The following is a 12,167-nucleotide window of genomic DNA, read 5'->3' on the forward strand; positions in this document are numbered from 1 at the left end:
TGGCATTTATTGAGTCATTCTAAGTATTCGCTAGAGACTGACTGTGTCTCATTAAGACTAGTATGTTGAATCCTAATACCCAGTATTCTGGTATTTGAAAGTGGGGTTTGAGGAGTTAGGTAGATCACAAGGCAGACCTCTCATGAATGAGATTAGTGCCAGGGCTTGTCCCCAGACCCCAGAGAACTTCCTTCTACTACGTAAGGACACAGAAGACAACCAAGAAATGGGCTCTCACCAGGCACTGAATCTGTAAGCACTTTAATCTTGGACTTTCTAGTCTCCATAACTGTGAGATATAACTTCCTGTTGTTTATATGCTATCTAGCTTATGGTATTTTTATAGCAACAAGAGTGAACTATGACATTATTCAAATATATTACCTATTTACACCTCATGACATGTCAATGAGATGAGTACAATTACCTTTTCCATTTAATGGATGGAGACAATGAGGTTTAGAGAGGTTAAATGACAACCAATTCATATAGATAATAGTTAAGCTTGACCTTGAACTCAGGCAGTCTGATTTGTGATTTTTGTGCTGTTTACTTCACCATCTGTGTGTATGCATGCATACATGTGTATATGAAGACATTTAGTGTCATACAGTATAGATTCTCTTCAAGCAAACCTGCTTTTTTTTTTCAGTTGGTTTTAAATATTTCTTGATGTCACTCAGGTTTTTTATGGTGTAATTTTGGGATATGGTGCAGTCAAGCATACTTTATCTAAAACTGTATGGTTAAACATTTAAGAAATTCTTTGGTCAATATCAAAATCAATATCATAAGCACAATGGCTTCTGTAGAATACATTCATAGGAGGAAATTGCTTGGTCCAATGATAAGCATGTTTTTAAGGTGAGATATATTGGACAAGTTGTTCTATAGAATTGTTACTAATTTTCCTCTAAATCAGGAATCTATGAACCAAGGTCCATGGGTCAAATCTGGCCTTCTGCCTGCATCCGTAAATAAAGTTTTTTTGGAACAAAACCATGTTCATTTGTGTATGGCAGCTTTTGTCCTATAACAGAAGAATTTAATAGTTGTGACAGAGACTGTACATCCCACTAAGCTGGATATATTTACTTTCTGTCCGCTTACCCAAAGGATTTATAATCCTCATTCTGAATAATACATTATAAAAGTGTAAATTTCCTTGCATTCCTCCAGTTGTGGAAATAAATAGATAAATGGATAGATGAATTGATAGATAAATAGGTAGATATATATAGAAAATCACAAATCTGCTAGACTAAAATTAACACTTCAATTTTGAGAAGAATTTGTTTCTTGGCCACTTTCAGTTTTGCTTCTGTGTCCCTTATCCCATTTTAAAATGTGCTACTCTCCATTTATTTGCCATTATTTTGTTGAGTACTTCATAAATTAAAGATATTTATACATTGTTTGATATATATTTCCCTTCTAGTCATTTGTCCTTTATGTTATTTATAATGACTCTTGATACATAGGTTTTAATTATTTTGTGATGAAGTCTATAAATCTTTTTATTTATTTATTTTCTCAATTAAGTTTCACTGAGAAAATCTAATTTACTTTGTGCTTTGTGCATATGCACATGTGTTTTCACCTGACTTTTTGGATAGTTATTTATTCAATGATTCATTTATTGCCATTGACTTTTTAATTCCATCTGGATTATATTTTGGATGAAAGTGTACATTAAGAAAGTAATTTAAAATTTCTTGACACTTAAGAAATTATTCTGGCATTGTTAATAGGACAATCTTGCTACTGATGTGTAATTCTACTGCTGCCATATGCTAAATTCTGATTACTAGTCTGTTTTTCCGTGATCATTTATTTGTCTTATTCTTGGTTACTCAAGTTCCTGAGTTTTCATTGATGAAAAATTCCCATTACTTTTATATATTTTTTTACCTCTTCCATCCTATTTATTAACCTAGTTGAATTAACCTTAGAAGCACATTTGTAGTTTAAAAATTAATCAAGATTTAAATTGATATTCATGACAATAAGAATTGGTATACTTACCATACAAAGTCTTCCCATTTAGTCAGATTCTTTTTATGTTTCTATATATTCATAATATAGATCCTGTACATGTTTTTAAATGTTTATACCTACATATTAAATTTCTTCATTCCAATAATCCTTTCTCCAATTACATTTTGTAAATGGGTATTTTTGGTATTTATAAGCTAGCTACTATTTTTATAACAGATCACATTTGTGTATTCTCTGAATGCTTTATATTTATTCCTCAGTCGATGTATTTGGGTTTCCTTGGTGGACAATCTTTCATATTATTGTATGTCTGACTTAATTTTTTCCATTGAGTTTGTCGGAAATTCTATCAAGCAATAATAGTACTTACCTGCATTTTATGTGTTCATTGCTCTTTACTTTAAAGCAATCCCTTTAGTGTTCTTCAGCTACATACCAGATTGGATTCTGGGTTAAAGCAGGTTTTGTATATTATGTTAAGAAAGTATTTTGTTACTTTGTTAAGCCCTAAGTTATTAGGAGTTTGGGGGTGGGGGCTAAAAATCAGAAATATTTATTGAAAATTAGCAAATGACTTAAGAATCTGCACACCCAATTTGTGAATATGAATATTTACTCATTTATTTATTTTACTAACATGGTGTATTATATTAAGAATACCCTACTGTTAAGCCATTTTTTTTGCGGGGGGGCAGACGTGTTACTGGGGATAGAACTCAGGGGCACTTGACCACTGAGCCACGTCCCCAGCCTTATTTCGTATTTTATTTAGAGATAGGGTCTCACTGACTTGTTTAGTGCCTTATCGTTGCTGAGGCTGGCTTTGCTAACTATCCTCTTGCCTCAGCCTCCCTAGCCGCTGGGATTGCAGGCATGCACAACGATGCCCAGCTTTGTTAAACCATCTTTGCTTTCATGAAATAAATTCTACTTGTCATGAGGTGTCATTCTTTCAATACGGGTTTGAATTTGATTTAATACAATTTGAATTATTATTTGTGTATATATCTATGGTAATAATAGACTGTAGTTTTATTTTTGCTTTATATTTTATGGTGGTAATATTTGTTTTATACCAGCTTCATAGAATAAGCTCAGAAAATGGTATAGTTGAGTTAAAACTAGTTTGAACAGGTTATATTGTGTAAGAGTGATCTTAAAGTTTAAGAAAACTCTGTGGATCTAGTGTCCTCTTTTATTTTTGGTGCCAGGGATTGAACTCAGGGACATTTAACCACTGAGCCACATCCCCAGCCCCTTCCCTTTTTAAAAAAATGTTATTTTTTAGTTGTAATTGAACACAATGCCTTTATTTTACTTATTTATTTTTATGTGGTGCTGAGGGTCGAACCCAGGGCCTGTACATGCTAGGCGAGTACTCTACTGCTAAACCACAACCCCAGCTCCCCAGCCCTTTTAAATATATTATTTAGGGACAGGGTCTCACTAAGTTGCTTAGGTTCTCTCTAATTAAGTGTGCTGAGGCTGGCTTTGAACTTGAGATCCTCTTGCCTCAGCCTCCCAAGCTTCTGGGATTACAGGTGTGCACCACCACTCCCAATTAATTCTTCTTTTTAAATTTACATTTTTGAATTGATACATAAAAATTATTCACTTTCATGGGGTACCATGTGCTAGTTCCATACATGTAACACTGTGTAATGTTAAACCAGATTAAACAGATGTATCTTCTCATTTATAATTTATTTATAGTGAAAACATTTAAAATCCTTTCTTCCAGCTTTTCTAAAAATACGGAACATAATTGTTATTATAGTCATCCTTCTGTGCAATATTGTACAGCAGAACTTCTTACTCCTATATAACTATAATTTAGTACTCTCTGATCAGCCTCTCCCCATGCTACTACTATTCCACCCATCCTAATCACCATTCTATTTTCAACTTCTATGAGACCAATGTTATACTATTCCCCAAAGAAGATCACATGGGACTTATTTTCCTACATCTGGCTTGTTTCACTTAATTTAATGATCTTCATTTTGATCGTCAAATAACAGGATTTCATTCTTTTTTGTGGCTGAATAATATCTTATTGTGTATATGTTCCTTATTCTCCTTATCCATTCATTAGCTGATGGGCACTTTAGTTGTTTCCATTTCTTGACTATTGTGAATTGTGCTGCCATCAACGTAGCAGTGCATATGTCTCTTTGATAAGCTAATTTCAGTTTCTTTGGCTATATATTCAGAGGTGGGATGTCTGGATCATATGGTAGGTTTTTTTGTTTTGTTTTGTTTTCATTAAAAACAATTTATTCATTCTAATTAGTTATACATGACAGTAGAATGCATTTTGATACTTTATACATAAATGGACTATAACTTCTCATTCTGGTTATACATAATGTAGAACACACAGTTAATGTAATCATATATGCACATAGAGTAATAATATCCAATTAATTCTACTGTCATTCCTACTCCCATACCCCCTCCCCTCTTTTCACTCCCCTCTACCTAATCCAAAGTACTTTTATCCACCCCCCTTATTGTGAATAAGCATATCAATATCAGAGAAAACATTTGGCCTTTGGTTTTTTGAGATTGACTTATTGCTCAGAATAATATTCTCCAGATCCATCCATTTACCAGCCAATGCCATAATTTCATTCTTCTTTAAGGCTGAGTACTATTCCATTGTTTATATATACCACATTTTCTTTATCCATTCATCTGTTGAAGGGCACCTAGGTTGGTTCCATAGTTTAGCTATTATGAATTGAGCTGTTATAAACATTGATGTGGCTTTGTTACTATAGTATGCTGATTTTAAGTTCTTTGGGTATAAACCTAGGAGTAGGATAACTGGGTCAAATGGTGGTTCCATTCCAAGTTTTCTGAGGAATCTTTATTCTGCTTTCTAGAGTGGTTACACTAATTTGCAGTCCCACCAGAAGTGTATGAGTGTACCTTTCCCTCCCAAATCCTCACCAACATTTATTGTTGCTTATATTATTGATAATTGCCATAAGAAGATAAATGCCATCTTACTGAAGTAAGATGAAATCTTAGTGTAGTTTTGATTTGCATTTCTCTAATTGCTAGAAATGTTGAACTTTTTTTTCATATATTATTGATCAATTGTATTTCTTCTTCTGTGATGTGTCTGTTCAGTTTCTTAGCCCATTTATCAGTTGGGTCATTTTTTTTTATGTTAAGTTTTTTGAGTTCTTTATATATCGTGGAGACAAATACTCTATCTGAGGTACATGTGGTAAAAATTCTCTTCTATGGGGTCTCTCTTTATGTTATTGTTTCCTTTGCTGTGAAGAAGCTTTTTATTTTGATTTTATCCCATTTATTGACACTCAATTTTACTTCTTGTTCTTTAAGGATCTTATTAAGGCAGTCAGTTCCTAAGCTGACATGGTGGAGATTTGGGCCTACTGTTTTCTTCTATTAGGCACAGGACCTCTGTTCTAGTGTCTAAGTGTTTGATCCACTTTGAGTTGATTTTTGTACGGGGTGAGAGACAGGGGTAGTTCGTTTTTTAAAGAACATCTATAATGTTTTCCCTAATGGCTGTACTCAACAGTGTGCAAGGGTTTCCTTTTCTCCACATCCTCCCCTGAACTTGTTTGTTTTTGTCTTTTGATTAACAGCCTTTCTCCAGTGAATGTTTTTGGCACCTTTGTCTAGTATGACATAACTATATTTATGTGTGTTTGTCTCTGTGTCCATTATTCTCTACCATTGGTCTACAAGTCTATTTTGGTGCCAATACCATGCCATTTTTGTTATTATAGCTCTGTAGTATAGTTTAAGGTCTGGTATTGTGATGCTTCCTGCTTCACTTTTCTTGCTAAGGATTGCTTTAACTATTCTGGGTCTCTTATTTTTCCAAATAAATTTCATGATTATTTTTTCTAATTCTATGAAGAATGCCACTGGGATTTTAATAAGAATCGCATTAAGTCTGTAGAATGCTTTTGGTAGTATGGCCATTTTGATAATATGAATTCTGGAGAAAATATAGTCTATTCAATAAATGGTGCTGGCAAAACTGGAAATCCATATGTAGCAAAATAAAATTAAACCTCTATCTCTCACCCTGCACAAAAATCAACTCAAAATGGATCAAAGACTTAGGCACCAGAATAAAGACCCTGCACCTAATAGAAGAAAAAGTAGACCCAAATCTGCACCACATCAGCCTAGGATCTGACTTCCATAACAAGACTCCTAAAGCTCAAGGAATAAAATCAAGAATCAGTAAATGGGATGGATTCAAATTAAAAAGTTTTTTTCTCAGCAAAGGAAACAATTAATAAAGTGAGGAGAGAGCCTACAGATTGGGAGAAAATCTTTACCACATCCAGTTCCAATAAAGCATTAATCTCTAGGATATAGAAAGAACTAAAAAAACTTAACACCAAAAAGCAAATAATCCAATGAATAAATGGGCTAAGGAACTAAACAGACATTTCACAGAAGAAGAAATATGATTGATCAACAAATATATGAAAAAAAGTGTTCAACATCTCTAGCAATTAGAGAAATGCAAATCAAAACTACTCTAAGATTTCATCTCACTCCTGTCAGGATGTCAATCATCAACGATACAGGAAACAATAATTATTGGCAAGGATGTGGTGAAAAAAGGGACAATCATACATTGCTGGTGGGACTGCAAATTGGTGCAACCACTATGGAAAACAGTATGGAGATTCCTCAGAAAATTGGGAATGGAACCACCATTTGACCCAGCTATTCCACTCCTTGGTTTATACCCAAAGGACTTAAAATCAACATACTAAAGTGATACAGCCACATTAATGTTTATAGCAGCTCAATTCACAATAGCTAGACTATGGAACCAACCTACATGTCCCTCAATAGATGAATGGATAAAGAAAATATGGTATATTTTCTTTATAAAGAAAATATGGTATATTTTCTTTATGGTGATGAACTCAATGGAATATTACTCAGCTCTAAAGAAGAGTAAAATTATGGAATTTGCCAATAAATGGTTGGAGTTGGAGAATATCATGCTAAGTGAAATAAGCTAATCCCACAAAACCAAAGGCCAGATGTTTTCTCTAATATGAGGATGCTAATTCACAATAAGGCAGGGGGCACTACAGAAGAATAGCGTTAGCTTACATTAGGTAGAGGGAAGTGATGGGAGGGGAGGGAAGAGGATGTGGGAATAGGAAAGATAGTAGAATGAAATAGACATTATTATTGTATGTATATATGTGACTACATGACCAATATGATTCTGCAACATGTACACTCAGAAAAATGACAAATTATATCCCATCTATGTATGATATATCAAAGCACATAAATGCATTCTACTATCATGTATAACTAATTAAAACAAGCATTTTTAAAAAATAACAACCTTTCTAACTAGAGTGAGGTGGTAGCTCACTGTGGTTTTAATTTGTATTTTTTTATGATCAGTTATGTTGAGCATTTTTCATATAAATGTTGGCCATGTATATGTCTTCTTTTGAAAAATGTCTAGCTCATTTTCAAATTACATTATTTTTGTTTGTTTGCTATTGATTGAGATTTTGGAATTCCTTATACATTCTGGTTATTAACCCCTCCACAGATGCATAGTTTGTTGATACTGTCTCCCATTCTCTAGGAATCTTTTCACTGTGATTATTGTTTCCTTTGCCATTCAGAAGCTTTTTAGTTTGATATAATACTGTTCATCTATTTTTGCTTTAGTTTCCTGTATTTTGGGGATCTGATTCAATAAATTATTTTCTGTACCAATGTCCTCAATTTTTCTACCTATATTTTCTTCTAGTAGTTCCATAATTTCATAGTGTTTTGTTTTTTTGTTACCAATAATGTTTTGAATTGTTTTTGTCTTGTTAGTGGATTCTTACAAATATTTTTCTCTTGAGTTTTGGATGAATTTTTAAATTATACCCAATGAGAATCTGATGAACTGTTCTGGATGAACAATTTGCAGAAAAAAGGACTTGTATCCATGTTAACATTCACTTAATCTTGTTTTCAGGACTGTCTTCCACCACTCAACAGTCCTTGGCATCTACCATCCAGGCACCTTCTGCTCTACCTACTCCAGGGGGAAATCTCTAGTATTCTGTTGAGTGAGACAGAAACCATTTAGCTGGCTGTAATTAGGGAAGGGAACTGAGGCCATTCTTTTCGTTTTATCTTCAGAGGTACATGGAATAATGAGATAAGATGCAAGCAGCATCTCATGTGTTTCAGAACATCGACCATTAGGTCAGCAGAATCGTCATAACTTGAAAGGTCTTTACTAAGTAGATATTACCTGGCATGAAATGGAAGCCTTTATTATGAACCACTAATTATTTTTTTTCAAATGCTATCTATTGGATTATTTCATTGAAAATAATTTGCTGCAGTGAATATGGAAACTGATATTTAGTGAAATCAGATTGTGCTGGCAACATGAAAGAACAATAGGCAAAATCAAATCAAGAAACAAAGGTTTAACATTTGTGGATTTAAAGAAGAATCAGAAAGAACATTTATTTATTTATTTACTTTTCAGTGCTGGGATCCAACCCAAAGTCTCATGCATACCAGGTAAGTGCTCTACTGCTGAGCTATATCCCCAGTCCCAGAAGTAACATTTAGAAGCAATTTATATTTCTTTCTTTCGCTTTTGAAAAATTAAATAAATACTCCTCATCCATCTTCTGTTTTTTTTGTGACCACAGAGGCTGATTTTTTTTGTGTGTCATATCATACTGTATCTTTATCCTTGGTCGTGTCCAGGTTTATGGGGTTAGGGCTGAGGGGAAGTAAGATTAAAGATCTGATATGGGTAAGAACTCACCACCTACCACATTTAGGAATGCAGCTCTTCGCTGATAATCCTTTATGCTCAAATTAGACTTACAGGAATCTGATTGTCACCTGTGAATGCCAAATATGCTTCCACACCATGTTTCACATTTTATCTGCAGAAACCGTGCATCCAGGAAACAACCAGCTTTAAGAATGTGCAAATTCACACCACTGAACTGCTGAGAAATTCTTTAGCTCTAACTTAGTAACTGTCAGAGTGAGCTATATTTGCTCTCCCTGAATGACATGCAACAAAAGTTCAAGGAGTCACTTATTTTTTATTCCATGATTACACACGTGACTAAAAATAGAAATAGAACTCTGGGGTTTTACTCTGCAGCTAAAGAAATAACAGTGAGGAGCACCTGCCACACCGGGCATGGTTAATTAGCTTGGAAACCCCAGCTGGCCTTTCCTGGACTAGTGAGGCCATCCAGACAGACAACCAGGCCCTTGAGCAGGAAAACCAGCTAGGAAATGTTTTCCCTTAACTAAGAGACTCTCCAGTCAACTTGGCTGTCCTGGATAATTTCATTAATACAGGCTAGTCTTCTGCACAATTTTATTCAGTCAGTCTCCGAGATATTTCTTCTGGATTTGACATTTCCTGGGAGTAATTTGAAAGAGTGGAGGCATAATCAAGGAAATGAAATATTTCTACTTCTCTACTAACTTTAGAACTGTAGAGGGGATAAATGCCAAGGCTGAAACCTTGCAGGAAGGCTTAATGTTCCAAGAAGAGAAGTAGTTGCCACGTGATGAGAACAAGAGAGAGGCTGAGGAGAATGTCATCTAATCACAGACAGATCGTGAAATTGAGCACAGGGTTAGGAATGCTGAGGGCCTCAATGTGCAACTTCAGCATTGAGTTTAGATTTATCTTGGGGCAGGCAATGTGACAAGAATTTAGTCTACGGCCTAGGTGAATGTGTATGGAGGGGGCTTAATTCTACAAGATTACTCTCTTTTTTGACTCTTGCATGTTGACAGCTCATGTCAGATAACCAGACTCTAGCCTAAGCAATGGTGGGTGAAAGGAGCAAGTGTGGTAAAGTTGAAAAGGGCGTGAGAAAGCAAGTATTGCTTCTAAAATAAATGGGAATTTTTCAGAGCAGTTATGGTGAATTTGGGCTGCTGGATTACATGCTAAAATAGAAATTAAAATGTTGCCCGTCTGCTTGCCTGCCATCCTTTGCTGTCAGAAAAGCCACAATTTATGCTGATTTGGTGCTATGTGTGCAGGTTGATCTTTACTGTAGTATTGGATCTGGATCATGCTGGTTTCATGATGATAATAGGGGATGTATACAAAAGCTTCATGTTCCATTCTTTCTACCCTTTTCCATTCTAAGTGCAGTAGTCTTCTATTTTTCTTTTTAATTCTTTATATCCTCCACAAATTTGCTCACATATCAGTAATGATAGGGCAGTCTAAATCAATCTCTCTAGAGCAGTGTTTTAAACTGTAGGGCCTGACATATTAACAAGTCTTAAAATCAATGTAGTGGATTTTTTTTTAAGTAAAGAAGAAAGTATATATTAGAATGCATTGCACATTGGAATGATTCCTGATTTAATTAAATTGTTTTAGTTAAATGTGTGTATGTATACTGGAATATTACATAGATATATTTCTTAACACAGGAAAGAAAGATTGAAAAGCTTTGCCAAGAGATGGTGGGGACTGGATGCTGGTCACTGTGGGAGTCTTCAGAGGGGTAGTTTGGCCACAAGACATGCTGTTTGGATTAGCAGAGGTGGTGTCTTACTCAGATGCTCTTCTACTTCCTGCTTCTCTTTTCTAAGCCTTGTCTTTTTGACAATTTTATAGACTCCCAATTTTCTTCCAGTAAATTCTTTTGCTGCCTAAGTGGACCATCGTTGAATCACAGTAATTTGCAAAGGTCTCTGAATTATGCTTCTAATGTAGAAGATTTAAGTGTTAATCCACCTGAGACCAATGCTACCAGTTCGGAAATGGGGAAGGTCAGTCATAACTGGTGTCATAAATCCAAAATTAATGTGGTTTATTCTCTTCCTTTTCCCCCTAGAAAATACAAAGAAAGCCAAGTTGAGTTCACTAATTAGGGTCAAACAGCTCCTCAAATGAAGGCCATACTCTGATTATTGGTAATGTCATTTAGAATTTTAATGAAATTCAATATGCCACATCACCCTTAATTAATGTTCACTAAGAGCCGACTGTTATACTTGGCAATTAGAGTTGGAAAGGATTGTAAAGGGTAAAATTACCAGATGAGATGGTTTCAATATGACAATGTGCCTCTGTGCTGTTTCAATCAATATATTAAGTAATTACAGGGTTTGGGATCTAAGCAGAGTCCTATGTATTGCTTTACTTCTTTATAATAATATGAAATGGGAAGCAATCTAAATATTCATCAATAGGAAATTTTAATAATTAATTGCATATCTGTTCAATGAAAAATAATTATCCTTATATCCTGTCATGAAATAATCTCTGAGATGAATTGAAAAAATCAAGGTATAGAATCCTGAACTTATTAGCCCCATTGGGTTAAAAAAGAAAGAAAAAAATTACATATTTTCTTGTTTATACATAGAGATATCTCTCCACATATTTCTGGAGGGAACTATAAGAAATGGATGCCTTTGGCAAAGGAAACTGCCTGGGTGGGCCTAGGGAGAATAATTTCTCTTATTACTTTTGGATTATTTGAATTTTGTGTTTAAAAAAATCAGGGGCTTGGAATATAGTTAAGTTTAAAGCACTTGCCTAGCATGCATGAAAACCTGGGTTAGATTCTTAGCACCACACATACACATAAATATAAACAAAATCAGTAATTTAGCATGAAATGTCACATTTTATGTGACAATCATTAACCTCCTGTTTTATTTGTAGTCTTTTACTCTTCTTTACTCAAGTTTCAACATAATGGAAATTATAATCTCTAAAACCTCTCCCTTTTGAGAATGTGGAGTTGAGGTAGAGTGATGAGTCTTGGTGATTATAGAAATACTGGAGACCTTCGGCTTCTGTCTTTCCAGGGTGAAATTTGGCCCTTTTTACTTGGACCAAATGTATTTTGGCATATTGTGAATGAACAGCAACATCTGTCTTATTAATTTGCTAGAGTATGACCACTTGTATTTCTACAAATGGTGGGTATTTAAAGCATTTTGCAGTGTGCGCAGTAAAAAATATCCCCAGTGATGGGACCTCAGTTGCAGTCATAACTCATGGGTGCTTCTAAAATTGACTGTTTTATGACACCTACTATATCAGCAAGATTTAACCCTTGATACTGTCCACTTCTTACCACAGACATTGCTATGAATATGCATGATGA

The sequence above is a fragment of the Marmota flaviventris genome, chromosome 6, assembly GCF_047511675.1.
Source record: "Marmota flaviventris isolate mMarFla1 chromosome 6, mMarFla1.hap1, whole genome shotgun sequence".
NCBI classification, from domain to species: domain Eukaryota; kingdom Metazoa; phylum Chordata; class Mammalia; order Rodentia; family Sciuridae; genus Marmota; species Marmota flaviventris.